At 44.1% G+C, this 26,086-nt stretch overlaps 1 protein-coding gene across 1 annotated transcript in view; it reads right to left on the reverse strand.

The window, feature by feature from the left end:
- The window catches only part of CREB3L2 (cAMP responsive element binding protein 3 like 2), an 85,637-nt gene that overhangs the window by 38,354 nt on the left and 21,197 nt on the right, over positions 1–26,086 (reverse strand). The window lies entirely within an intron of this gene.

Raw genomic sequence — 26,086 nt, forward strand, 5'->3', positions numbered from 1 at the left:
ACTACAGCATGCCACCAAAAATGGGAAAGCCTGTTTCATACAGACAGCATGAAAGATCCTGTGAGATTTACCACCAGAACACTCGCTGTGTGGAAGAGAATATGTTGGCTTGATGTTCACTAAAGCAGAGGAGAAAAAGAAAACACACTCAGACACAGACTCAACACCATGTATGACTATTTTAGCTGTGCAGAACATACAGAGTGCTCTAGGAAAATGAGTCCTTGCATGTCCCCAGCCAAGCAATTAACACATTTACTATAGAATAGGTTTCCTGGGTGGTTTATGCATCTATTTTGGAATTCACATTTTACTGAAGTCTAGAGTTCATATCCAGCTTCATATCCCCAGGCTAAAGCTCTTGACAGCCAGACCTAACTACCACTTTATCTATGGCAGTGAATTCATTACACTGCAGAGTTTATGCCTGTATGTCATAGGATAACTGTGTTTCTTATTCCAAAATGAGCACATACCAAACCTCATCATCTACTTCCTTGACACTTCTATGTGGTTCCCATCAATAGCCAAAAATGCTGCATCTCTTCTTGGTTTTGATTCCAGTATCACAAGACTACATCCAAGAAACTACACTGCAAGAAACTATTCCTGTTCATCTCACTCACACAAAGAACTCTAATTTTGTACAAAGATGTTTGTACAATGAATTGTAACAAGCTTTTCTGAACAATCAAGCATTATCCATCATCTCATACAGGAGTCATTGTCAATTGGGGCATGAGCGTAGGCTTAAGTCTTAAGGCTGTTTGCCTTGCTCTGTTTTTGCAAACAGTATTGATCTTGGCTCTTCATCTTGCTCTCTCCTGCAGAAACAAACACTGAAATTCCTGATTCATCTTCCTGTAGGCTAAATTAAGACTTAAACAAGTCGATGTTGGATAAACCCATGTTGGAAGCAGTGTGCTCACACCTCCATGCATGCATATTTCACATCTCCAGCAGCACCTGGGGCCTTGAAGCCTGATGCTGGAAAATGGCACAAGCTTCAAGAAGGCTAAAGGTCCTGCACTTAGGTCACAACAACCCCAAGCAATGCTACAGGCCTGGGGAAGTGTGGCTGGAAAGCTGTCTGGCAGAAAGGAACCTGGGGATTCTAATTGACAAGCAACGAATATGAGCAAGCAGTGTGCCCAGGTGGTCAAGAAAGCCAATGGCATCCTGGCTTGTATTAGAAATGCTGTGTCCAACAGTAAGGGGGTGATTGTTCCCTTGTACTCAGCTCTGGTGAGGCCACACCTTGAGCATTGTGTCCAGTTTTGGGCACCTCAATACAAGAGGTGTCAAGGCACTAGAGCAAGTGCAGAGAAGACAATGAAGCTGTGAAGGGCCTGGAGAATAAATCTTATGAAGAGCAACTGAAGGAGCTGGGGCCATTTAGTTTACAAACAGGAGGCTAAGGGGAGACCTGATCAATGTCTATAACTGCCTGAAAGGACATTGTAGAGAGGCTGGTGCTGGTCTCTTCTCCCAGATAATTAGTGATAGAACAAGAGGGAACTGCCTCAAGCTGCAACTGGGTAGGTTTAGACTGGACATTAGGAAAATTTTTTCATGGAAAGAGTGGTCAGGCATTGGAATAAGCTGCCCAGGGAGGTGGCTGAGTCACCAACTCTGGATGTGTTTAAAGGTTGTTTGGATGTAGTGCTTGGGGTTTAGAGGTGAGCCTTGCAGAGTAGGGTTATCGGTTGGACTTGGTGATCCTGAGGGTCTTTTCCAACCTGAATGTTTCTGTGATTCTGTGAAAACAGTGAGCACAGCCAGCTCTCAGAGTCCCCATGAAGTTCAAGCACCTCTTCCAAGATGCTAAAGAATGCTAACTGTGCCTTCTTTCAAAATTAATAAGACTTCAGTCAGTTCTGACCAACTGTGAGGAAAAGAAAATATTTGCTAAACATAAGGCAATAAACACAGGACCACAGTTGCTATGCCAGAATAGCAAGCTAGCTAAAGTAAAGCCTTTACAAATGGCAAAACAGATTCATTGCCTCATTATTTGCTTACTGTAAATGGTAACAGTACTAAGCAAACTCAGATAATTCAGCAAGAGCGTCATGACCACCTTAGAAAGCCTTGTTTATCTTGATTTTGATACACAAAGGCTCACCAGCACTTCACATGTAGAGCTACCCTCTTACATCTGCAAGGATAAAAGCACAAATTACAGTTCCCCACTGTACAAAGAAGAAAGAATAACAATGGTCAAGTCTAGTTGAACAGCCTGGTGCATCAATAAAAACACTGAGTAGAACACAGTAGGCAGCCTTTGAAGTGTAAACGAGGGACAGGAAAGCTTCCCAACCGTGGCAGAAGTCAATGATGCACAGAAGTCAATGATGCACCTATATTAAGATAATTTTTTCCCCACAGACTTTTTTTCATTAAGGCTAATGGTGAGAGCCAATTACATTTGTTTGCTTATTTTCCTAAAGCTGGATAGAGCATTTCTCTCTAATGTTTGCATTCTGACAGATGACCAGGAGATGCTGAAACAGGATACAATACCTGTATCCTGGCTTCTACCTACAGCTACTTTACCACCAGCACCATCCAATCTAACAACGTCATCCTTGAAAATATCATACCTAAAGTGTTGAGACTCTGACACTAGCACTGGTTAGGCCACACCTTGAGTACTGTGTCCAGTTCTGGGCCTCTTAGTTTAGGAAAGATGTTGAGTTGCTGGAACATGTCCAGAGAAGGGCAACAAAGCTGGGGAGGGGTTTGGAGCACAAGCCCTATGAGGAAAGGCTGAGGGAGCTAGGGTTGCTTAGCCTGGAGAAGAGGAGGCTCAGGGCAGAACTTATTGCTGTCTACAGCTACCTGAAGGGAGGTTGTAGCCATATGGGGGCTGGTCTCTTCTCCCAGGCAACCAGCACCAGAACAAAAGGACACAGTCTCAAGCTGTGCCAGGGGAGGTTTAGGCTGGATGTTAGGAGGAAGTTCTTCATAGAAAGAGTGACTGCCCACTGGAATGGGCTGCCCAAGGAGGTGGTGGAGTCAACATCACTGGAGGTGTTTAGGAAGAGACTGGATGGGGTCCTTGGTGCCATGGCATAGTTAAGTAGATAGTGTTGGATGATAGATTGGGACTTGATGATCTCACAGGTCTCTTCCAACCTGGTTAATTCTATTCTATTCTAATTGAATAGACTCAGCTGAAAGACAGCAAAGTCACACATACAAATGTCTATTAGCTTTCTCTCTATTACTGCTTTGATACACTGCTTTAAATCTTATTTTACTTCTTCCATTTGGTTAAAGTTAGGTACATTAGATTTTTATTTTCTGACTGAAGAATTCTTCTAAACCTGCTTCAGAAAAAGCACAGAAGGAAATAAATATGGAACTTCCTCAAACCAGAGGGAAACAGGACCTTGGGGTGAGGAAGGATGTTCAATGTGTTCACCAACATTTGTGATTTCTCCTATCACACAGAGAAGAATAAGAACAGACTTTGCATTTACAACAGAATTATCTGATAGCAAATAAATAGAAAATAGTTTTAAAATGTCACCAATTTCATTCTAATTTTTAATCTTAATTTTAATAGGCTATGATACAGCTTTGAATACCAGCCAACAAAGAAGCCTCAAACAATTGCCACAGGTCAGACCGTACAGCCACTGAACCCAGGGAACTGGCAACTTAGGGAACTGGAATTCCCCTCACTCTGTTGCCACAAAAAGCATGAGCAGCTGGTTTACAGAACTCTTTCATGTATTACACATCTCCACTACAGTGAACACTTCAAGCTAGCTTGCCTCTTTTTTTTGGTTTTGGGTTGTTTGGGTTTTTTTGGTTGGTTGATTGGGTTTTTTGTAAGAAAGCAAATGTTCTCATTGAGAGCAGCTCCGTTTGCCTAGAGAATTAAGAACAAAAAGCCATCTAAGCAGCAGCTACAGGAGAAACCATTCGGAGCAGTCATGCCTCCAGCTCCTCAAATCTTCCACCTACACCTAAGCTGCTGTCTCTGTCTTTTCAAAGTGTGTTCTCCCATTGCCAATCCTCCTCCTCCCTCTCTGTGCTCCCCTCTCTGTTTCTGCACAAACCTTGGTGGTCATCAGCTGCTTCAAGAGCTGGAGAGCCACAGAACCCTCAATTAACCCTCAATTCTGATATAGCAGCAACCACCTCTGTACTCAGGACCAGGAAAAGGCAATTTAGAGAGGAAACTGACAATTTTACCATCATAAACTGTAAAATATATTTGCTTCCAAAGGAAACTCTCTCCCTGTGCTTTTCAACTCATCACCTTTCACCCACAGAGTTTTCCTTTTTTAAAAAACCCAAAGAACATTTGAACTGAAAGTGTGCCTTTTCTCTTTGTTTTCTTTTGTTTGTGTGTGTTTAACACCTCTGTAGACAGCTCTGATGCCATCATTCTGCTATCCTCACATGCCACTGGCAGACACAGCACTAATCACAGATGTGTTGGTACAAGGAGTCTGCTTGAACTATCAAACTATTCTCTCTACATAGCAAAGAGATGTGTTCAGATGGGATTTTAACCACTGCAAAATGTCATGGATTTAGAACAGATGTAACCTTATCTTCTGCTTCCCTTTCCCCAAGAACCTTGAGAAGACAAACAAAATAGCAGTGCTGCTGCTTACAGAGAGAAAGTAAGCTGCAGCCCCACACAGTGTCATAACCAATCTAGCTGGACAATGACTCCCACCTATGACCAGGGTGCCTCTGGGGAACACAACACACCTACAGACATCACCCCACAGTATGCAAACAGAGGAGAACCCTTCTGTCCTGATGTGTGCTGGGTTTCGGATAGCTCTTTGAACATAGTATTTGGCTGCAGACCAGCTGGGCCACAGGCTGCAGGTCTCCACAGCATCTGCCTGTTCCTGCCAGACAAAGGCCCTTTCTCTAGCTCTGCCTTAGGAATGAAGGCTTTTTTCTTTCTTGTCTGATCAAAATGGTTTCTCTGAAGTAAAACAGAAACTCAAGTTGTGCTAGGTGCATGGCTGTGCTGACTTCTCCACCAGATGACCAGAAGCCGTACAAGTCACACCAGCCCTAGCGGTCTAAAGATGTGACATTGTGAGTAAAAATGAAACAGCCATGTTGAGAAAATTAACTAACTTAACTTTCTAAGAACTCACTAAAAACCGAATGAACTGAAGAGCCCAAAATGACACTTCATCTCTATATTTAAATTATTAAAGAAGTGACAGGCTCTGCTGAGCCTGGAAAATGCACTGCGTCAGCTGCAAGTCCCACACACCAACTGCAGCAACGCAATCCACCTCTTCCAGAAGAGCCACTCCATGAGGGAGCTGCAACAGCAGCACCCTGGTACAGTATCACAGTATCACAGTATAACTTAGGTTGGAAAGGACCTCGAGGATCATCGAGTCCAACCTATCAACACAGACCCCATGACTAGACCATGGCACGAAGTGCAGGTGCCCTGCTCTCCAAGCAGCCCAGAGTAAGCCATCCTGCATGCAATGTGCTGGGGTGAGAATTATACACAAATTCAAGATATTCCCCTCCTAAGAGTTAATGACTCCCTTCTGGCTTGCCCTGAGGTCTCCCCATCCTGGAAAGATCAATATCCACTTCACAAGTGGAACTGCTTGCTCATGGGCATTCCTTCTACCCAACAGGCACTCATGGGATAAAAATGAAGCCAAACATTTACCTGTAGGTACAAAACTGCCTGATACTTATCTCTTGTAAATCTTGAGCAGCAGTAATGGGAGGTGTGGGGCAAGGACTTCTTTATCAGCATGCATGTAATGTATAAGGCAGTGCTCCTAGAGAAGATGAGGAAAGAGAGGAGAAAGAGACCACAAAGCAACCCATAATTGTGGGGATATAAACATGCAGCACAGGCATTAATTGGCCTCTCCTTCCCCCCTCAGTTTCCTCTCACATTAAGATAACAGGGGAAAAAAGGGAATTATTTCTTCAGTTGCTCTTTTGTGGTTTGCATAAACAAAGCTGTGCTGGAAACAAACTGCAAAATATCACAAAAGACAGCAACACTTCAGTTAATAGCATCAAACAGATCAAGAAGTATGGTTACATGGAGATACCATCTCTTCTTCAAGGAACCAAGCACACATTTCACTGACATCTGGCAGCTACTTACATGGTAGCTGAGGAGATCTGAGCAAGAGTCACAGCTGCTAACAAAAGGCCAAACTTTGGGGCATCTAGGCAAGGCACCAGCTGTTAAAGACGACACATACATGGTGTTCAGCCTTCATGGGTTCAGCTCTAGATTTGACTGCACAGCAAGAGCACCCTGCTGTCAGCTCTACCTGAGTTTGGAAGTGCAGCATCTACATGTAAGTGCCTGGACAAGCGCCTTGCCCTTTTTAGCTAACGAGCCACGTCTAGACACACTGCTTGTGGAGGACTGCACACACAAGCCTACCAATGATGCCAATGCAGAAGAGAAGTTCTTGACTTCTGCGTGCCCAACCCCAAGGTTAAACCCTAAGGCACAGGTTAGAAAACTTCCTCAAGGCAAGTGTTTTCTTCCCAGGTATATTGCTGGTGGTGCTGCTGACTTTCCTATTTTAAGTTCATTGATGACGGACTAGAGATGTCCTTGTGCACCAGCTTCCAACAACCAAGACAACTGTTCTCAGTACTCACTGGCACTCGGGTGTCAGTTAGTTTTTAGAGATTCAAACAGAGATTCTGCAGGTTATTAGGTACATCACTTCGCCCAGTTTCTTTCCTTTCTAGAAATCCTTTATGTTTGCAGCAGGGAAGCTGGACACGACTCATTCTTCTCCAAACTCTGTCACTGTTTGTATCACCTGGTGCCCATCTTTGTCAGCTGTGAGAAGACCTGCCGATGGAGCGTCTGTGGCCTCATCTCTGCAGTTCCCGTGCCCTGCAGGGAACAGAAAAGCTCCACTGCAGGCATGGGGTGCATATCATGATAGATCACTGTTGTGAGGCACAGATCCAAGCTCCTGATGGATCGCTCTTACAAGGATGAAAAATGAAGGATTGCCTGGCAGCAATACAGTATTTTTCCATAAGACCGATTTGAAAGATGGCAATTGAAAGAGACACAAGACCAACCCCACAAGAGTCATTCACAAATATTCCCTGTTGTAGTGTGATAGTTTAGCCCACACCAACAAAAAGCTCAGCTGAGCCCAGTGGGAGAAGGACTCCAGAATATTTTACAAGCAATAATGGAATGCAATGAATATATACAAAATATACAGTATTTACAATATCAGACAAGAATTTACAGGAAAGAAACAACACAGAGATCCTTGGGAGGAGGATTCCACCTCACCTCCCCCAACTTCTCTCTCCTGTCCCTTTTTCCTCTGTTAATTAGAAGAAAAGAGAAGAGGAAAAAGGATGTTAGGGGAATTTCAGTTAGCTCAAAGAGTTATTAAGAAAGTTAGTTTTGCTTATCTCCTTTGCTGATAAGCAGCCTCTCTTTGTCCAGGACAGCATGCATGCCAAGAGAGAGACAGAAACCGGAGTGACTCTGAGAGAAAGGCATGTGAGAGATACTTGCTATGGTACATCTCACATCTGACCAATGAAATTTGTTTAGAATTAATCTTTGTTTTCTTTTTTTCACCCAACTGTTCAGCTAGAGAATTCTACAGTTACCTCTTTCTTAAAGGCATAGCCTAAACTGTCACATTCCCACAGGGAGAAAGAGTGCGGAAGGCTGCACCCTATACAGTTTGATACACCAAGGTACTTAAACCTTAAGCCTGCATTAATTTGGGGGGGGGGGGGACACACACAACTATATTTTGCAGCAACTATTTTAAAAAATGATTGCAACCTGAAATAGCTGAAATCTGATTAACCAAGGGACCCCTTGGACAGACCACAGTATTGAGCAGGAAACTGCAGCCACATCTAACTGCTTACTCATAAATGGAACACAGAGATCCTCCTTCTCAGCCTGATGAAGGACCAAAATAACTGGAAGAGCTTTCTGATGGTAGGAAAAAAGTCTTAGAGGCAGCAGAGAACTTCAGAAAGGCTGAGGACTGTAAACAGTCCCCTAAGTCACACCTCAAACATGCAGATAACACAACAGAGAGATACTACCCTGGTTTATGTATCTGCCAAGAGCAAACAGAGGGAACCTCAGATTTCTAGGTGTTTATGTCCTGCAGAGTAAAAATAAAAAATTAATCAAAGCCAAGATGCAAAGAAATAGTTGTTCAACTATTTTGCTCTACTTTAAAATCCTTTACTGTCTAGTCATTAACCTCACTGAAATTAGCTCATTTGTGGTAGGATATGAAGAGTAACATGAAACCTGTATTTGTTTGAAAACAGCAGAGAGATGCACCATAACACAGCAGAAAGGATCATTTAGAAGAGGAGGCTCAGGGGTGACCTCATTGCTCTCTACAACTACCTGAAGGGTGGCTGTAGCCAGGAAGGGGTTGGTCTCTTCTCTCTAGCAACCAGCACCAGAACAAGAGGACACAGTCTCAAGCTGCGCTAGTGGAAGTTTAGGCTTGAGGTGAGGAGAAAGTTCTTCACTGAGAGAGTCATTGGTCATTGGAATGGGCTGCCCAGGGAGGTTGGTGGAGTCACCATCCCTGGAGGGGTTCAAGAGGGATTGGACGTGGCACTTGGTGCCATGGTCTAGTCACGATGTCTGTGGTGACAGGTTGGACTCGATGATCTTTGGGGTCTCTTCCAGCCTTGGTGATACTGTGAGTCTCACACCAGCAATTATTCAATTTTAAGCATTAAACAAAAATAACACGAAAAATTGGACAGAGTGAAAAAAAAATCCACTACACAAATAACATTCAGGTTGTGTCATCAGCAAAACAAATGCCAGGAAATTCATAGTGAATAGATTTGTAGGGCAATTAAATGTGCACGTCTTCCCGACTTGCTCAGGTTACACATTGGAAATGCTGAAGTTAATGCTGAGTAAATCTCATAATCCACCCCATTATGCACACATGTATGCACACACTTCCACTGCAAACACTCAAGTAATTCCAACCCCCAAGCAGCAAAGATGTATTTAACTAATCAGGGGGATTTTTCAAAAGCCATGTTTACTCCTTTTCCCTTCCTAGTTACAAAACATTCTTTCACTTCCTATAACACTTCCCCTTGCCAAAAAGACCCAAAAAAGTATTTTGGAGTTAAAAAGAGAATTAAAACCAAAATTGAATTCTATAATAACTAGAACTACATATGGGTTGAAAGAAAAAAAACAAACAACCAAAAAACAAAGCCCTTGTGCAGCTGAGACAAGGGCAAGAAGCAACTCTGAAGTTGAGTGCCTCTTAAGCCACTGCCTGCGAATAGAGAAAAGGATGCTGTTGCTCATGCCTAGCCCAGGCCTCTTGGGAGACACACAAAATAGGAAAATCCTTCTCACATTCCCCTGCCCTTCCCCCACTGCATAGTTCTTGGATGTAGTCTTACTTTTCATTAGGCTGGGCTCATGTTTTGGTATTTCCCACCCTCTTCCCAAAAGAGCCAAAGTCAGAGAGGAATGAGTCACAAGGGCCAGAGCACCAGAGCAGTGAGTCAGCGAGCTGGAAACCCTTTAACAATGCTCCCCCCATCTGGGTCCCTGGCTGAGACCTCAAAATACTTTATCAATTCTGTGCTGCAAGCAAGTGTCTGGATTATGGTCTCAGGTCAGATGCATCCATTCTTTGTCTCAGCTACTTTCTCCCCCTCTTCCCCCCCCTTTTTTTTTGTCTCTTACACCAGGCTCATTGGTATGCACTTAATTCGTCTTGGGCTGCCAGGTGAGTGACAAAACCACAGAAAATCGAAACTCTCCATTACTTCTTCCCATTTCCTTCTCTTTATCTGATGAGAAGCAAGGTCACAATTCTTTACCACCAGTGATTGTAGAGGCTGCAAGGCAAGCCTGATTGACAGGTCTGCCTTTCATGAACCACAAACAGTAGGTGCAAGCCTCTCCCTGCCACCTCCAGCTAGCCTGACTCACCTTAGACAGAGGAGGGTAGCTCAGCTTCCAAAACTTAGTCATTGGTGTCTCTAATGATTTTTGGCACCCAGGCAAGATACTTAAAGAGACCAGTTATGTTAGTACAAACTATCTAGTGAAGAAAGAAAGGCAGTTGTTTGGGCTCTTTCCCCAGCTATGCTCCAGGCATGCAATGCCAGTCAGAAGGTTTTGCTGTGAGATAATATTTATTTGCTGGGTTGCACCCCAGACACACCTATGGGCTCTTTGGAAGGAGCCTGCATTTACCACAAGTTTTACATACAGACAGTGTCTTCTGGGTAAATATCCAGTGTTTAGCCAAAAAAATAAGCAGTGAAAGAAGCTTTCAGACAAGCTGAAATCTTTGTGTATAAACTGTACAATTCACCAGTGGGCATTTACGGTTTTGTTTGCTGCCCAAGGGTTTGGCAGCAGGGATAACACATTTTGCTGTTGCACAGCTGGTTTGACTTAGGGCCACTTCTGAAATCAAACAGTTCTTCCAGTTCCTTCTGGAATGCTTGAAGACAGATCTTTACCTTACAGCAGCATTTTGCAACATTTATCATCTTCCTTCACCATGGAAATAGGAGGGGAAGAAAGCCAAGCAAATTCACCTCAGCCCCCATGTAACAGCATCCCTCGTTGAAGGGCACAGATAAAGCATTTGCAAAGGTCACAGCCAGCACAATTCCTGTATTTTATACAGAATCCACTACTTTTGCATCTGTATTAGGGATCACATAGTATCTCAAGGAAGGTGACCCATAAGGATCATCGAGTCCAATTCCCAGTTGACTTCACAGATGTAGCAGGATGGAGGAAAGGATAACCAGTGAGAGAAGTCAGAAGTCACAGGAATTGCCCAGCTGACCTACAGAGAGACAAAACCCTCTCTCCTAGTACCACCCAATTCACAGATGTTTACTCAAAACAGAGATGCTGCAACCTGCCCTGCAGGTCATCAGCAGTTCACTCCTTTGCTCACCCTGCAAGGTCTCACCACAGTTCCCACATGTTAAGCAACACTTGAAGCTGCCAGCCTCTGCCCATGAGCACCTCCCAGAAACATAACCATCCCAGTGGGCACGCTGTGCTGGGGTGTCATTAGGGGAGTCCAGAAAAAACGACATTTCTCATCTAAGTTCCCATTACTGCAGGGAGCCTCCTGCAGAATGCAGATACTCTCAGGCTCACCAGTTTTGTGTTTTAAATGTTTGAAACAGCCTCCTCCCTGAGGACCAAACCAGTATCTTTCAAAGGAGGGTCTTAATTAATTTTGAGCAGTTTGGGCAAGAAACAGCCACATGCTTAGGATTGTTACTCCTGACTTGAACACTTGGCATTTCAAATAAAAATGACTATTCTCTTCTTCAACAATGTTACTACTTTAATAGCTGCAAAGTTTAAATGGCAGGGTTCCAACTTGTAGTAGCAGTTGGTCCTTCTTTTTCCTAATGCTGGCTGCAAACGTATATCCCACCCAGCAAAATTCAGCTCTTTAATTAGAGCTGTCTGGCTATTATAAAATAAGAAAGGCTTTACCATCAATATTGACAGCTTAAGGAGTGATTTGGTATTTTGTTTCACTGCAGAATTAATAGTGTTTTGTTTTACAGATTTAGTTTTAGTACCAGGAGGCATCTGCTGGGATTTTGTTTTGAAGTGCAGAAGCATGGAAGCTGTGGATTGAAGAGAAAGGACACATAACAAACTCCTGAATGTTTAAGTGCTCTTAATAAAGAGTCAGACTGTCTATTCAAGAGCCTAAATGCAGACTTGATTATGGAAAATATTAGCTTTTATAAATACTGTCTAATATTCACAGACATGATGGTTAAAATTGCAGATCCACGTGAAGTGCTACAAAGGAAAAAATACCACCACAAGCACAACCCTTTTATGAACTTCAGAGACAGGTGCTTGAACATAAAGGGGGGAGGGGTGGGAGAAAAGTGGCTTTGCAAAATAAATGTGAAGAAAGTCACAGGTCATATCACCTTACCCCAGAGATTAACTCCCCTGACTGATTCAGAGGTCAAGGATCAGCAGCCTTTGGTTAGCAATGAGCTTAGCTGCCACGGGTTTTAGACCCTGCCCAGCAGAAACTGCTGCCCACTCTATCACACAGATATCTACTATCAGGGCAGAAAGACAACTAACACTGGCAGGACTTTGTGTTCAGTACTGTTGTCACTAAGTGTCACACGTTAAGTATCATGCACTAGAAAAGTCAGTTTGGTCTCAAATCCTGTTCCAGCATGTGATCTCAGTGGATAGTGGAACAAACAAGTACATTAAAGAACCTCTTTGCAGTAAATAAGGTATATACCTTGCTTTCAGTAGAAACATCCTGGGGATTAATCTGACACATCTTTCATCCTTCCCAAAAACCTGCACTAAGCCCAAACACTGGATGCATACCGAAGAAACACCTTGCCAACAGTAATTATCGTCAAAAACTTCCCATCCAAAACTGTCAAAATGTTTCCAGCCTGCAACTTTCCAGCATGCTTCATGTCAAACCAGCTAGTGCCCAGGAAGTTAAGGAACAGCAATAGTACTTGACAATGACAACTACAAGGAAAAAAAGTCTCAACATTGTATCTGAAGCCTTGATAATACAGCTGCTTTGGATAAGCCAACCCTGCTCAAACAAAACACAGCAAAAAAAGCCTCCTATTTCAAAGCCACCTACGGTGGTCCTCCATAGCATGAGATGGATACACCAAGACACCCACACTGCACTTGTACAGCCTTAACTCTGCAGAAATTCACACACAAGCCCACAGAAATCCTTTTGGCACCTCATTTTGTATGGATCAGTACCTCCATCAGCACTGGTGATTTTGCATCCTCCTTCTGAGGAAAGATGTATTTCATTGTATGTCACTACTAGAGCAGTGGGGGTCACTTGGTTTTTACTCATGCCAAAGGCAGACCAATTTGTTTTGAAGCTCTACTGAAAGAGCGAAAGGAAACAAGGAGACAGGATGTGAACAAGATCAAACACATACTCAAAAGTATGAAAAGCATTTGTCTAGACAAATTATTTTCAGATACCCCATACTTGAGAGGCAGTATTCCAATTTCCTATGGCAAGTCTTCTGTCACAGGGTCAGAAAACATTACTGGAATCAACTTTACAGACAAAAAATAAAGTAGGAGTGGTACTGGATTAAGGTTCAGGACCCAAAATAGCAGAAGATAGAAACATCTGTATCTTAAGACTAGAGCTTAGTTCTTCTCTATGCTACTTTCCAGAGACCCAGGGACTAGTGGAACAACATATTTAGTAACATGTGCTGGCATTCTCCCTTCATGAGTCTATGTAATGCAGGGGAAATTTTCAAACTGGTATTGCCTTCATTTGCCTATGAACAGGTATCTCAGCTTCTTTTGCTAGCAGCCTCCCATACAAAGCACCCCATCCTTCATCTGTACCTACCTCAGCACCTTCCATTTTCAAACCTTTGTTCCCAAGCAGGTGAAAGAGAGACCTAAGCTACTCATCACCTTGCAGGCCGTAAAGAAGATCAGCAGACCTCAGAAGGAAGTCACAAGCTGCAGGTGAAGACCCTGAAGGAGCAAGAGCCAGAAAGCAAGGGTGCAGAAAGCAAGCAGTGGGAGGAGCAGGGAAAGTCACAGTGCTTGGGAAAGGATAAAATAAACCTATGCTAGATAAGCAGCATATTAAGGTTGTGCAAGAACTTCCTTCATCACCAGTTGCATATTTTTGCCAAGAGTCACTGACTTTTATGCCTTGCCATTTAAAACTGCCTGTCTGGCACTGCTGCCATCCAACAAGATCTGGACAGGTTGGAGAGCTGGGCGAAGGGGAACCTCATGAAGTTCAGATAAGGACAAGTGTCGTGTCCTGCATCTGGGGAGGAAAAACACCAGGCACCAGTACAGACTAGGGGTTGGCCTGCTGGAAAGCAACTCATGGTGAAAAACCTTGGAGTCCTAGTGGACAGTAAGTTATCCATGTGACAGCAATGTGCCCTTGTGGCCAGCAGGGCAAATGATATCCTGGAGTGCATCAAGTCTAGGTCTAGGGAGGTTCTTCTCCCCCTCCACTCTGCCATGGTGAGACTCCACCTGGAATACTGTATCCAGTTTTGAGCTCCCCAGTTGAAGTGACACAGGGATCTACTGGAAGAGTCCAACAGGGAGCTGCAAGGATGATTTGGGAACTTGAACATCTCTCCTATGAAGAAAGACTGAGAGAACTAGGGCTGTTTAGTCTCAAGAAGACTGAGAGAGGATCTTATTAATATCTATGAATATCTGAAGGGTGGGTGTCAACATGAAGGTGACAGTTTCTTTTCAGTGGTGACCAGTGTTAGGACAAGGAACAATGGGTATAAGATACAACACAGGAAGTTCCACCTCAATGCAAGGAGAATCTTCTCTACTGTGAGAGTGATGGAGCACTGGAACAGGCAGCCCAGAGAGATTGTGGAGTTTCCTTCTCTAGAGACTTTCATGACCTACCTGAATGTGTTCCTGTGTGACCTGCCCTAGCTGATCTTGATCAGAGGGGTTGGATTCAATGATCTCTAGAGGTCCTTTCCAACCCCTAACATTCTGTGGTCATTCTTGTGACTGCTATGGATTTATCCTCATTTATTCTTCCCCACTCAAAAGGCAAACTCCAGGAAAGGAGACTCAGTAGCAACTAGCACATTAGATTCCTGTGTCTTCGAGTTAGCAAGATGGAGGCACACTACTGCAGGAGCAGTGCCAGTGCACCATCAAGCACAACAGCCCTACCCTTCTCCTACAACAAACATTTCCTCTAGCTCATGCTCTGCAGTCTGAAAGAGAGTAGAGGTCTTGGAGTTGTCCCCATAAAACAGAGCATGAAGACAACCTAAGAGAAGGCCTTTAACCAAGAAAGCATTAATGTTGATTGTAAATAATTTATGAGCATTTCAGCACATCCCTAAAAACTAAAACATGGCAGTTGAAGAGAAAGCCACACTGAGCAAACAACACTGCTTACCATGGAAACTTCTAAGTATTACATGTTTGGGCTGCTGGAAGAAAGCAAAAATTAATGAGAACATAAATCAGAACCTAGAAAACAAGAAAGAGTTAAGAGATAATACAATTCAGTGGGAAAAAAAGATTGCTTCTGAGTTTGTCAGGACCCAGAAGAATGTTAATTATAGATTAAGCCATCACTTGGCTGCAGTCTTTGGGGGGAGAAGGAGGAAGATCAAAATGTTTAATTGAATATTCCTGGGAGGGGGTGGTTCTGAATTACTGTTCTTTATATGAGAACAGATGATACAGCCATCCCACAGGATGGTAATGAAATGGTTTTTATCCCAGCAATAACAGAAGAGAATATAAAAACAACAGCTACTTGAAGGTGGCCATTTTAATCAGCAGACCTAGAAAACCTCCATCTGAAAAGACTAAACAGAGCTTCTGAGAAGCTCTACAAACTGTTTTCAGTATGAGACAATACTGATGGACTGTGAAAAATCACAGGAAAATATTTAAGTGTAAACAAGGCAATCAAAGTAAAACAAGTTAAGTTAGTCAGTGTTCATTCTGAATAAGGGAAGGTATGGAGAATAGAATAGAATAGACCAGACCAGACCAGACCAGGTTGGAAAAGACCTGTGAGATCATCAAGTCCAACCTATCACCCAACACCATCTAATCAACTAAACCATGGCACCATGTGCCTCATCCAGCCTCTTCTTAAACACCTCCAGTGATGGTGACTCCACCACCTCCCGTGATGGTGACTCCACCACCTCCCTGGGCAGCCCATTCCAATGGCCAATCACTCTTTCTGTGAAGACCTTCTTCCTAACATCCAGCCTAAACGTCTCCTGATGCAGCTTGAGACTGTGTCCTCTTGTTCTGGTGCTGGTTGCCCGGGAGAAGAGACCAGCCCCCACCTGGCGACAACCTCCCTTCAGGTAGTTGTAGAGAGCAATAAGGTCTCCCCTGAGCCTCCTCTTCTCTAGGCTAAGCAACTCCAGCTCCCTCAGCCTCTCCTCATAGAAGGAAACAGAACAGTTAAAAGTACAATTGAACAATAACTGACAATCCAGCTTCTCAAATTTTATCTCTTTTCCTAATCACATTACAAGCTTAATGCACCTTGTCTCTCACAAAACAACTGACTTGGTGCTATACAAATTAAAGCCAGATTGATACCAAATCAACAAGCTACATTCAGTGTGATAATAAGATAAATGTCCAGATGTGAAACACAAACCAGCTGATTGCACCACAGGTTTTCAGTGGGGTTTTGGCCCCAGAATCTACTATTTTATCAATGACTGTGAAGACAAAAGTCATCACCACTGAAGTTTGCAGATAATGCATGCTCAGCAGGAGCAAGCGAAGGAATAAAAAGGTCAGATCACAAAACCAAAACAGGGAGCAGCTGATAAACAGCCAGAAACAAGGGGCACATTTTAAATAAGACTGAAGGTTAACAAAACAAATAATAATTCTTACTGCTGCAAACAGAATTCCCCACACCACTCTCGGGTGACTGACAATCAGAAGCAGAGATCTTGAAAATGACTTGGGATCCTGGGAGAGAAGTGGCTGAAGCAGCATCTGTGTGACAGGTTCTGCAAGCACTAGGCACGTGAATGATGGCCTGGAAGGCAGTAACTGCGTATATGTGCTCATGTTTTGGTTTTGCTTGTTTCTTAATTGAGGTTTCATATGTAAAAAACAAATAAAAAGGTGCCCTGTAAAGCTCAACCCCCAGGTACAGATTTTGCACTACAGCATCTCACCAATGGCACAACCTGCTGCACAGCTCTGTGTCCCCTGAACACCTCGGAGTACATAGCCCTGAGGACCTCAGAAAACTGAAGGGTGTGAATCAGAAGTTAATATCCTTCAGCTACTGCTGGCCAGAGCCAGGTTCCAATTCTGTATCACCAAATTCCTCAAAAAAGTGTATTGAACAACTGGAGAAAGTTCAGAGAATCACAAGAATCACTGTGAAGCTGGAAATTCTGCCTCAAAATAAAAGCAGATAAGCCAGTGTATTCAGCTCACCAAAGAGGAAATGAATACAGAACATGAACTTTCTTTAAATACTCAAACAGGGACTAAGACAGGGAACAGCTCTACCAGCTTGCAGCTAAGTTTACAAACTGAAGCCAAATCCATTCGTTGTGGTTATAAAAGGTCACAATATATATGCTTTTAAAAAAATCCATACACCCCCAAAAACCCCCAGTCATTCATTGAAGGAACACCATTAATTCTTCAACCCAAGACATTCTTCCTGAAAAGTGGAGGGATATGCAGGGATTCAAACAGGAAATAATCTAGGGAAGCTTTATAGCCCATGATTTACATAAGGCTAAGTTAATTGATAATAATTGTTTTCTTCAACCTTTTAGCAAAACAAGGCTGTTTACTAGAGCAGGAGCATGTTCTGGAGAACTCAATAAAAACTCAGAGCTGGGAAACCTGCTGATGCTGCTTTGCATTCCTATACTGCAGATAACTAGATATCCTTATCAGGAAAGCAGCCAGGGACACACGGTTCAAGAATCTAGGTTTATGACCAAAGGTTGTTCACACTAGATACAACCCACTCACCCACAAGCAAGCTCCAAACACAGCTCCTTCTTAACTTCAAGTGATTGGCACATCCTGCAGCAGTAGCCCACTGCAAGCCTCTTCCCTTGCTGTTTGTATTTTGGGATTTGCCCTTTTCTTGTGTTTTTTTTTTTTTTAAGGCTGGGATCTCAAGCCATACTGCACAAGTGAGTCAGCTTCCCCTCCCATGCCCAGGGTGGGCTGGCAAAGGCTGCAGATACACGAACACTGGCTGGGAGAGGGAACCTTTACCACTTGCCTTCACCCCAAGAGCTGCACCTCAATAGAGAGCTGGGAGAGGGTGACAGAGAAGTTTGGCAGGCTTGCACTGGACTTCAGAGTTTCTTACTCAAGACATTGAAAAGACAGCAACACCCATGAGTACAAACCATTCCCTATCCTTTTGGTAGTAATCTGCTCCTCAAGAATAGAGGGACAACTGCAGTCATGACAAAGCACAAGTAAATGCCCAATGACACACTGCAAGGACTCACAAGCACACAGTGTTGTGATAATTTTCAGAGTCCGTGCTTAATTTCCAAACAAACCACATCTGATAAATGGCTGATTTCAGAGGTGATGGGAGACAGAAGATTCCCCACAAGCCCAGGCAAAGTGAGGGGAATGCCAGCGTGTGTGGGGGGGAATTAAAAGGAAGCTTCCACATGGAGACACTGACTTAGAAAGAAGTCGTTTAGCAGTTGCTCTTTTCCACGTCTCTTACAATGTCTCTTAGTTAGCAAAGCTGCACATGTCTGGGCATCTCCTCCACAGCCCATCATCCTTTCCAAATGCCAAGTATGCAGCAGCAGAAGACTGCCCATAGCACAGATGCCAAAAAAAGTTACTTCATTCTTAAAACTGAGAAAGAGCATAAACACAAACATTGGTTAGGCTGCACCTTGAGGACTGTGTCCAGTTCTGGGCCCCTCAGTTTAAGAAGGACATCGAAACACTTGAACGTGTCCAGAGAAGGGCAACAAGGCTGGGGAGAGGCCTTGAGCACAAGCCCCATGAGGAGAGGCTGAGGGAGCTGGGATTGCTTAGCCTGGAGGAGGCTCAGGGTTGACCTCATTGCCCTCTACAACTACCTGAAAGGTGGTTGTAGCCAGGAAGGGATTGGTCTCTTCTCCCAGGCAATCAGCACCAGAACAAGAGGATGCAGTCTCAAGCTGTGCCAGGGGAGGTTTAGACTCGAGGTGAGGAGAAAGTTCTTCACTGAGCGAGTCATTCGTCATTGGAATGTGCTGCCCAGGGAGGTGGTGGAGTCACCGTCCCTGGAGGTGTTCAAGAGGGGATTGGATGTGGCACTTGGTGCCATGGTCTAGTCATGAGGTCTGTGGTGATAGGTTGGACTCGATGATCCTCGAGGTCTCTTCCAACCTTAGTTATACTGTGATACTGTGATGTAACATGAAATCCCACTCAGACACACAGAGACCAAGGTAATTAGGGCTCTTAAGTTCAAAAAAAGTTCCCTGATTTTTTTTTTAGCTTGATATAGAAAATCATTAAAAGCAAGCAGCTGATAGAAAGGAAGGAGAGAGAGCGTTTGAAGGGAAGGAGAAGTTTCATCACATTTTAAAGATTAATTACAAGATTAACCCCACCAGGCAACGTGAGTTTCTGGCACTAAAGCAGAAGGGTGCTCTAGCCAACGCCTCCAGCCAGCACACACGCACTCCTGCACAGCATCTTCCCAGTTCCCATCTCTCCAACACCGACATACAAACAAAGCTGCTTTCACTTGCAGCACTGCAATTTAATTAATTGGGTATATTGAGCAGCACTGCTGTGCAGTGCAGAAGACGACTCTCCTATGACTGCCAAAAAAGCTTGCCAGCATCCTGGGGATAGAGCTGGGCAAGGGACATTTCAGACATTGCACAAGCACAAGCACACATAATCACTCATTTGCGCTACCCCAGCCAGCGTTAGCTCAGAACCCTGCGAACTGCAGCCAAGATCTACTTGAGCTATTCTGAGGCAACAGAGTGCCCAGAGAGCAGGCAGAGAAGGGAGGGAGAGGCCCAGTGTGGGGGTGTGTGTGCCTGTCCCAGCACCTAGCTAGCATAGTATCACAGTATCAGCATAGCAGGAGCACTGAGAGGGCCCCTCGGACCTGCTTTTGTAGCTATCACCCCAGAGTTTAAACGAAGTAGGGGGGAGTGTTTTTTTTCCAGGTGCTGTCAAGATCACAAGGAAAGAAATATGGCTTTGTGGTTTTGGAGAGCCAGTCAGAAGCTGAAGACGTTGTCTGCTGTCCCACACTGCCCAAGTGAGCATGGGCCTCTCAGCCTCTGGCACAAAGGTACCCTTTGCCTCTCTTCATTCTATGTGCTGAAGGGCAGTAATGAAGTGACAGACTCCTGTCACAAGGGATTTCAAGGGTAAAATCATGGAAGACTGCATCACTTTCCGTGCCAAAATTATTTGGATCATCAAAACGCCAGAGCTGGAGGTAGAGGGAGCCCCTTATTGCAGGGCACGGTGCTGGACACTGTGCCAAGGCCTAGAAGGAGCGACTTCAGAGAGCACCATTTGCATTTATACTGCAGGTGTCTTGATCTCTTCTTTGCAGCCTCTAAACCCTGGCTGCCAAGCTCCATGCTAGCACAGTCCCCCCTGCCCCCCAAGCAGGTAGCATGTGAGGAGAGGAAAAACACACTCCCAGAGCTAGATGAGCCTGAGCAGCTCCAGGGAAACACAGGTACACAGGCAGAAAAATAATCCGGGGAACCTTGTACTGCTTATCAGCAGTGCGTAACTCCAGAGCCAGCTAAGGCTATACACGCACAGGGATCTATATGTGTGTGTGTGCATGCCTGTGTGTCTGTGTGTATTAAATATAGATCAGCTTTTTAGTACGGTGCTGTTGGCTGCAGAACAGTTCGGATGAGCATCTGCTACAGACCATCTGGACTGGGAGGAAGGGAGAGCGAAACGCTGGGGGACTCTTGAGGAATTTGAAACTTGCAGTGGATTTTACGCAGCAAACTGTTGCGTAAGGTGCACCAACAAATGTGTGACAGCAGGAAGGTTCCTTAAGAATTAAAATATATATATGTGGGAAAAAAAAAGAGAAACAATCCTGAAACTGCTGCTTCCTGTGGGGGTTGGAGCTGGCTGCAGGCAACAATACTGACCTCATGCCGCTGAAATTCATCTTCATTTAAAGAAACAAAACCAAGTTCTCATGCATCAGTATGGGAAAAGATCTAGCTTTGCCCCAATGAATTGAAAGTGGCACCTGATGTTCTGGGGGTTACCACTGAGTATCTTAAGCTTCCATAAAAAAATACAAATAAAAGCTCATAAAAACCACAGTGAGTTTTTATTCATTAACATTCTAGAACAAATGCTCATGTGTAAAGCAGTCTGACATCCTTCTGACTAAAATGGCTTCATATTCATAATGTACACATGGAGATACTGCCTGTGTTCTTGTCCAAAGGTTACATCAAAATTCTATGAAGATCTTGTAAGTCATGGTTCATAATGATCCTGTCTTATGCAGAACCAATACAAAGACTCAGACTTGACAACATTAAAATTGTCAGTTCTTCAGAATTGCTTAGCACACTCTCTCTTTTTTTCTTTTCCCTTCTTTCTTTGTTTTCTGGTTGCAAGCTCTGCAAGGGGTAACAAAGGTAACTAAAGAATGTGAAGAAAGTTTGTTTGCAGGGACTGCACACTTCCCCAGAAAATTGTTAGGTGTGCAAAAACAAGAAGAGATTGAAAAAAATCAGTGCTCTGATTCTACCAACAGTTGTGGCTCCAGACAGCTCAGGAGGTCTGATCTTCAGCAAGAGATAAAATGAGCAAGGTTGGCACTTATGCCAAATGGGAACACAGCATTTCTGGGATTTCCATAAGCTCAATTCTACCTGTCCTGTAATGGCAGCAAGTTGCTAGCACACACACACACGGACTTCAAGGAGAAACAACTCTTCTTTTGGAAAGAACAGCTGTCAGTTTTTTCCTCACTATCAGTCATTTAATTTTTCCAATATTGCAATAAAAACCAGCTAATAAAACTTCAAAAGGTCCACCAGAGCTGCATGTTGTAAAATGAGCCCACTCCACCATGGTACAGAAAGACCTAATAAACTCTGTTCCACAGAAGGATCCAGTTAAACATTATTCCAGTTTGAGCATTGTAGGGACAGCCAACCACACTCAGAAAAGCCTGCAAGCAGATGGAGATAATAGACATTTAAATGGACCATTTAAACTTTCAGTATAAACATTATATGTGCTATTTTGTCAGTTGCCAGGCAAGTGGGAAAGGGGAGAAGGCACAGAAGACATCACCAGTTCCCCCATTCTGTCTACATTGCTCCCATCTCTGGCTCATGTAGCAGCAGTTAAAACTATTCCTCTTTTGACACAATCTGTTAAGTCAGTCAGGAAAGGTCAGGACAGAAGATGTAAAATGATTTAGACCAGATGCCCATGCTAACAGTAATTCAAACCGCATCTTCCCCACTTAAAATGAAACTATTAAAACCAGTGACAATCTGATATGCTTTTAAAGGTTTAGCACTCTAGCCATTTTTATTTAAGCAGGTGATTTGTATGTTTCTGATGCAAATCCATTTATAAAAGTTCAAGGAGTAAATAGAAATGCATGTTGAGAAGCAGTCTTTTTTGATGTGTAACAATTCGTATTCAAGACAGTTTTGCTGGTAAGAAAGAGGCCACACGTACGGACATACCACGACCATACACCTCCAAGAGGGACAATCAGAGCAGTAACAAGCAAATAGGCATTATGCCCAGACAGACAGTGTGAAATCTCTCATTGCTAAGGGATGCACATATTCAGATGTTTTCCTGGTGTGCTCTGAAGGTGGTGCCTTGTTTAGGGAAGAAATCAAGCATCTAAGGAGGACTACAGAGAGGCTCCATGCCAGTACTTACAAGAAACACTATACTGACCTGCTGAAGCCTTTAGTGATGAGACAGGCAGGAAAGAGGAACTAGGGAGCAGGAGAGGAATGTACACAAGTCATTATCTTGCTTTTCAATACTTAATTTCCCATGGCAATGACTCTTCCCATATTCCAAAAGCAGGAGGACACCTGAGTAACCAGTGCAGGAACAGCCACAAGTAAGCCACCTCTGCTGAAATACCCAAGATTCATCCTTGGCAAAATAATCTACAGCAGGAAAAATTCCTGCAGTAATTCACCTCATTCAGAACTCTGTTGATGCTGCCACACGAGCATGCTGCCTGCAATAGGAAGGGCCCTGGGGATAGTGGGGAAAGGGATAACATTTTGCCAAGGGCCACTCAGAGCACCTTCAGCCTCTGCCTGAAAATTCAGTTAAACAAGTTCTGGGGGGAAAAAAAATCCAGAATAATGGCCCTGGTTTAAGATGACATTGCCCTCTGGCTCCCTGCAGGACTATGGCTCCCTCATGATGAGAGAAGCAGACCTTCACACCAGCCATTTTTGTTCACAGGAGAGGACAAGGTACCCAACTCGCTTTCCTCAGTGATGTAAGCTAAAACAGTGGTCTGGAGGGCCTGGGTACCTCCCCATGGCAGCCTCCAGTAAAGATGCAAGAAGGACAATAGGAGGGAGCAGCATGAGAAAGCAATGCTGTACCACAGTTTCCCTGCCACAGCTGGCACTGGGCATGCTTTAAAACACATATTTCATATTAAAAGATTCGTAGTGCCCCGATGATAGAGCTGTTCACCTTTCCTTGGCCATCAGAGCAACACCAAGAGCTGCGCTGCTAAGCCATTTATTTTAATAAATTAAGTAAATACAGCTTTTCTCTACCCAACACTGCTCTTGGAAAAACCTGCCTTTTGGAAACAACTAAAGCCAGACCAAGTATGTGGCCACAGAGACTTCAGGACTACTATTTCAGGTCCAAAGCACAGACACAGAGTTGCTTCTCAGAAAGAGGCAAGGGTATCCTCACAATTCACCCCACCAGAGCCCCAGCCCTGCTGTTACACTTCATGTATAACTGTGGGTAACCAATGTGTTAAACCCCTCCTGGATTCACGCCATCCCTTTGGTAGAATAAACCCACAGGGATTCAGTGAGTTTTGGTTAGAAGTTACACACACATGCAAGGCTCAGTGGTCTCAGGGCCGCAAAAGCCCGACTGTTGGTGCTCCTTCCCCACCAACCCAAAATGAAACACAGAGACATTTGTTGTAAAATAGCTCTGCCGTAGGCACACAGAGCAGGGACTGTGGAGATGGGGCATGAAGCAGTGGCGAGGTCCCTGCTGGAGGGGAGCTGCGCCCCATTTCCCTTTCAGACAGGTTTATGAGGCTCACTCCTCCTTCAGAGAGACAGAGACAGTGAGATATTTCTGAGCAGAAGCAGGACCTTGCAAAGTCCCTTTCACTGCCCTGCAGAGAAAAAGCAATAACCTCAGCCCACCCCAATCCGTCAGCAGCTCCCCGGCAGAGCCCCTGTCCGGGGCGGGGGCTGGCGAGGGTCCAGCCCGCCTGGATAATGTGCTGGGAGCCTGCTGCTGCAGGAATGTCTGGGACTGAGCGCATGCAGCTTTTTTTAATTGCAGGCTTCTGTTTCCACTGTCTCAGTCTGTCCTGGCTGGCTATTTTTTGAGGTTGCTTCTTTTTTGGGTGGTTGTTTTTTTTTGGTTTTTTTTTTTTTTTTTTTTTTTGTCTTTTTTCTTTCCTTCATTCTGCTTTTAAGTGTGTGGGGGAGAGGAGCGAGGGGAGTTCTTTATTAGAGGACACAGTCTCAAGCTGCACCAGGGGAAGTTTAAACTCGAGGTGAGGAGAAAGTTCTTCACGGAGAGAGTTGTTAGCTGTTGGAATGTGCTGCCCAGGGAGGTGGTGGCGTTCAGAAGGGGATTGGATGTGGCACTTAGTGCCATGGTTTAGTAGTCATGAGGTCTTTGGTTACAGGTTGGACTTGATGATCTTTGAGGTCTTTTCCAACCTTGCTGATCCTGTGATACTGTGTGATTCTATGACTCTAATAGCTTCCCTGCCCACTCTTAGGCTTCAACCGCCTAACCGTCTAGGCTAGATGACCACAGTCTTATTCACACCCTCATTTCTGTCTAACACTTGGGTTTTCTCAAACTCTGAGACATCAGTTTTCTCAGGTGACAGTGGTGGAGAAAGTAGGGCTCCCAGATGACACAAACCAGTGTGAACAAAATGAAGGAACACATTTCAGAAAACTCCAACGTGCCTGAAAACTCAGCATGTGGGGATGAGTGCTATAACCTTATCAAACTATGAAACATGCTTTGGCAATCTCTTTTAAGGCTCAAGAGGCTAAATGCTGCCCATATGCAATGGATGAGAGCACATCTTGAAAACTGAGCAGGTTCTGGCAAAGTCACATGCAAACTACACAGATTTGCCAACTCTATCATTAAAAATCAGACTGAGCACCACAAAGGAGCACGTTCCAACTGCAAAATTGAGTTTGAAGCCATCACACCAGATTGCAAATGCAAAAGGAGTTACACCCTGCCCTTACATCCTATCTGTTTCACCAAAAGGTGTGGTTCAGCTGTCTCAGCCTCTTCTCAGCAACCCACAATACATCAGTATGCCACACAAAAGACCATCACCCAGAAGATCCTACTGCTGCCAGGTCATTGAGAATTTTGAGATAGAAATGTTTAATGGACATAACCTGCAGAGAAATGTTGCCTTTCTGCCACAAACTGTGCTGGATTATTACTCATGCTCAAGAGAAGTCACCATCTTTCCCAGAGGTCACTGTTCCTTCAGAGAGGACAGTTTATTTCCACATCTCTGGCTCCAATCCAGTTCTATCAAGGTGAATTTTAAGTCTGCCATTCAAGATAACAGAGAACACCTTGGCAGAGCAGTACAAGGGAACTACATCAAGTTCAGTTATACTGGCAAATCTAAAGGGGCCAGACAGGGTTCTCATCAGAGCACACCTAGCCAAAACCAAAGTCACTTGTTAATTTCTTGTTTTCCCATCTTAATTTTGACTTGTCTGGCAAATCAGGATAAACCTCATGCAAAGGGTCAGCTAGGCTCCACAGCTTTGTAACAGCTGCACGTCAGCAGCCCAAGCATGGAACTGTGCACAATAGAGGCTTTCCCAGGGAAGATGGCATTTTTTTCTTGACACTTCTCAAAACTGCATTGCTTAAAGCAGCAGCCTGCCTCACAGAGAATTGCATCTTAGACTGTGCTGCATCCAAGGTCTTTCTACCAGCTGCCACACGCTAACAAATCTTGATTGTTCCAGGATTCCTTCATTATAAAGTCACCAAATCCAAAAGATGCCAAAGAAGGTGTCATTCTGATTCACAGGAAGTAGTACAAACATGGACAGTGGGGCTAAGTCTAGTCAAATCCTGCATGGCTTGCCCTAGAGAGATGTTTGCTCACATCTGCTTACAAACCTGCCACCTACATGAGCCTACTTCTGTGCCAATGCTGCTACCAGAAGAGACCAGCTTTCATGCACGGGGCTGCCTCTGTCTTGCTCAGGCTTTGGTTGTCACCAAGGC

The sequence above is a fragment of the Melanerpes formicivorus genome, unplaced genomic scaffold (genome assembly GCF_026170545.1).
Source record: "Melanerpes formicivorus ecotype bairdi unplaced genomic scaffold, bMelFor1.0.p_v2 SCAF_8, whole genome shotgun sequence".
Classification (NCBI taxonomy): Eukaryota; Metazoa; Chordata; class Aves; order Piciformes; family Picidae; genus Melanerpes; species Melanerpes formicivorus.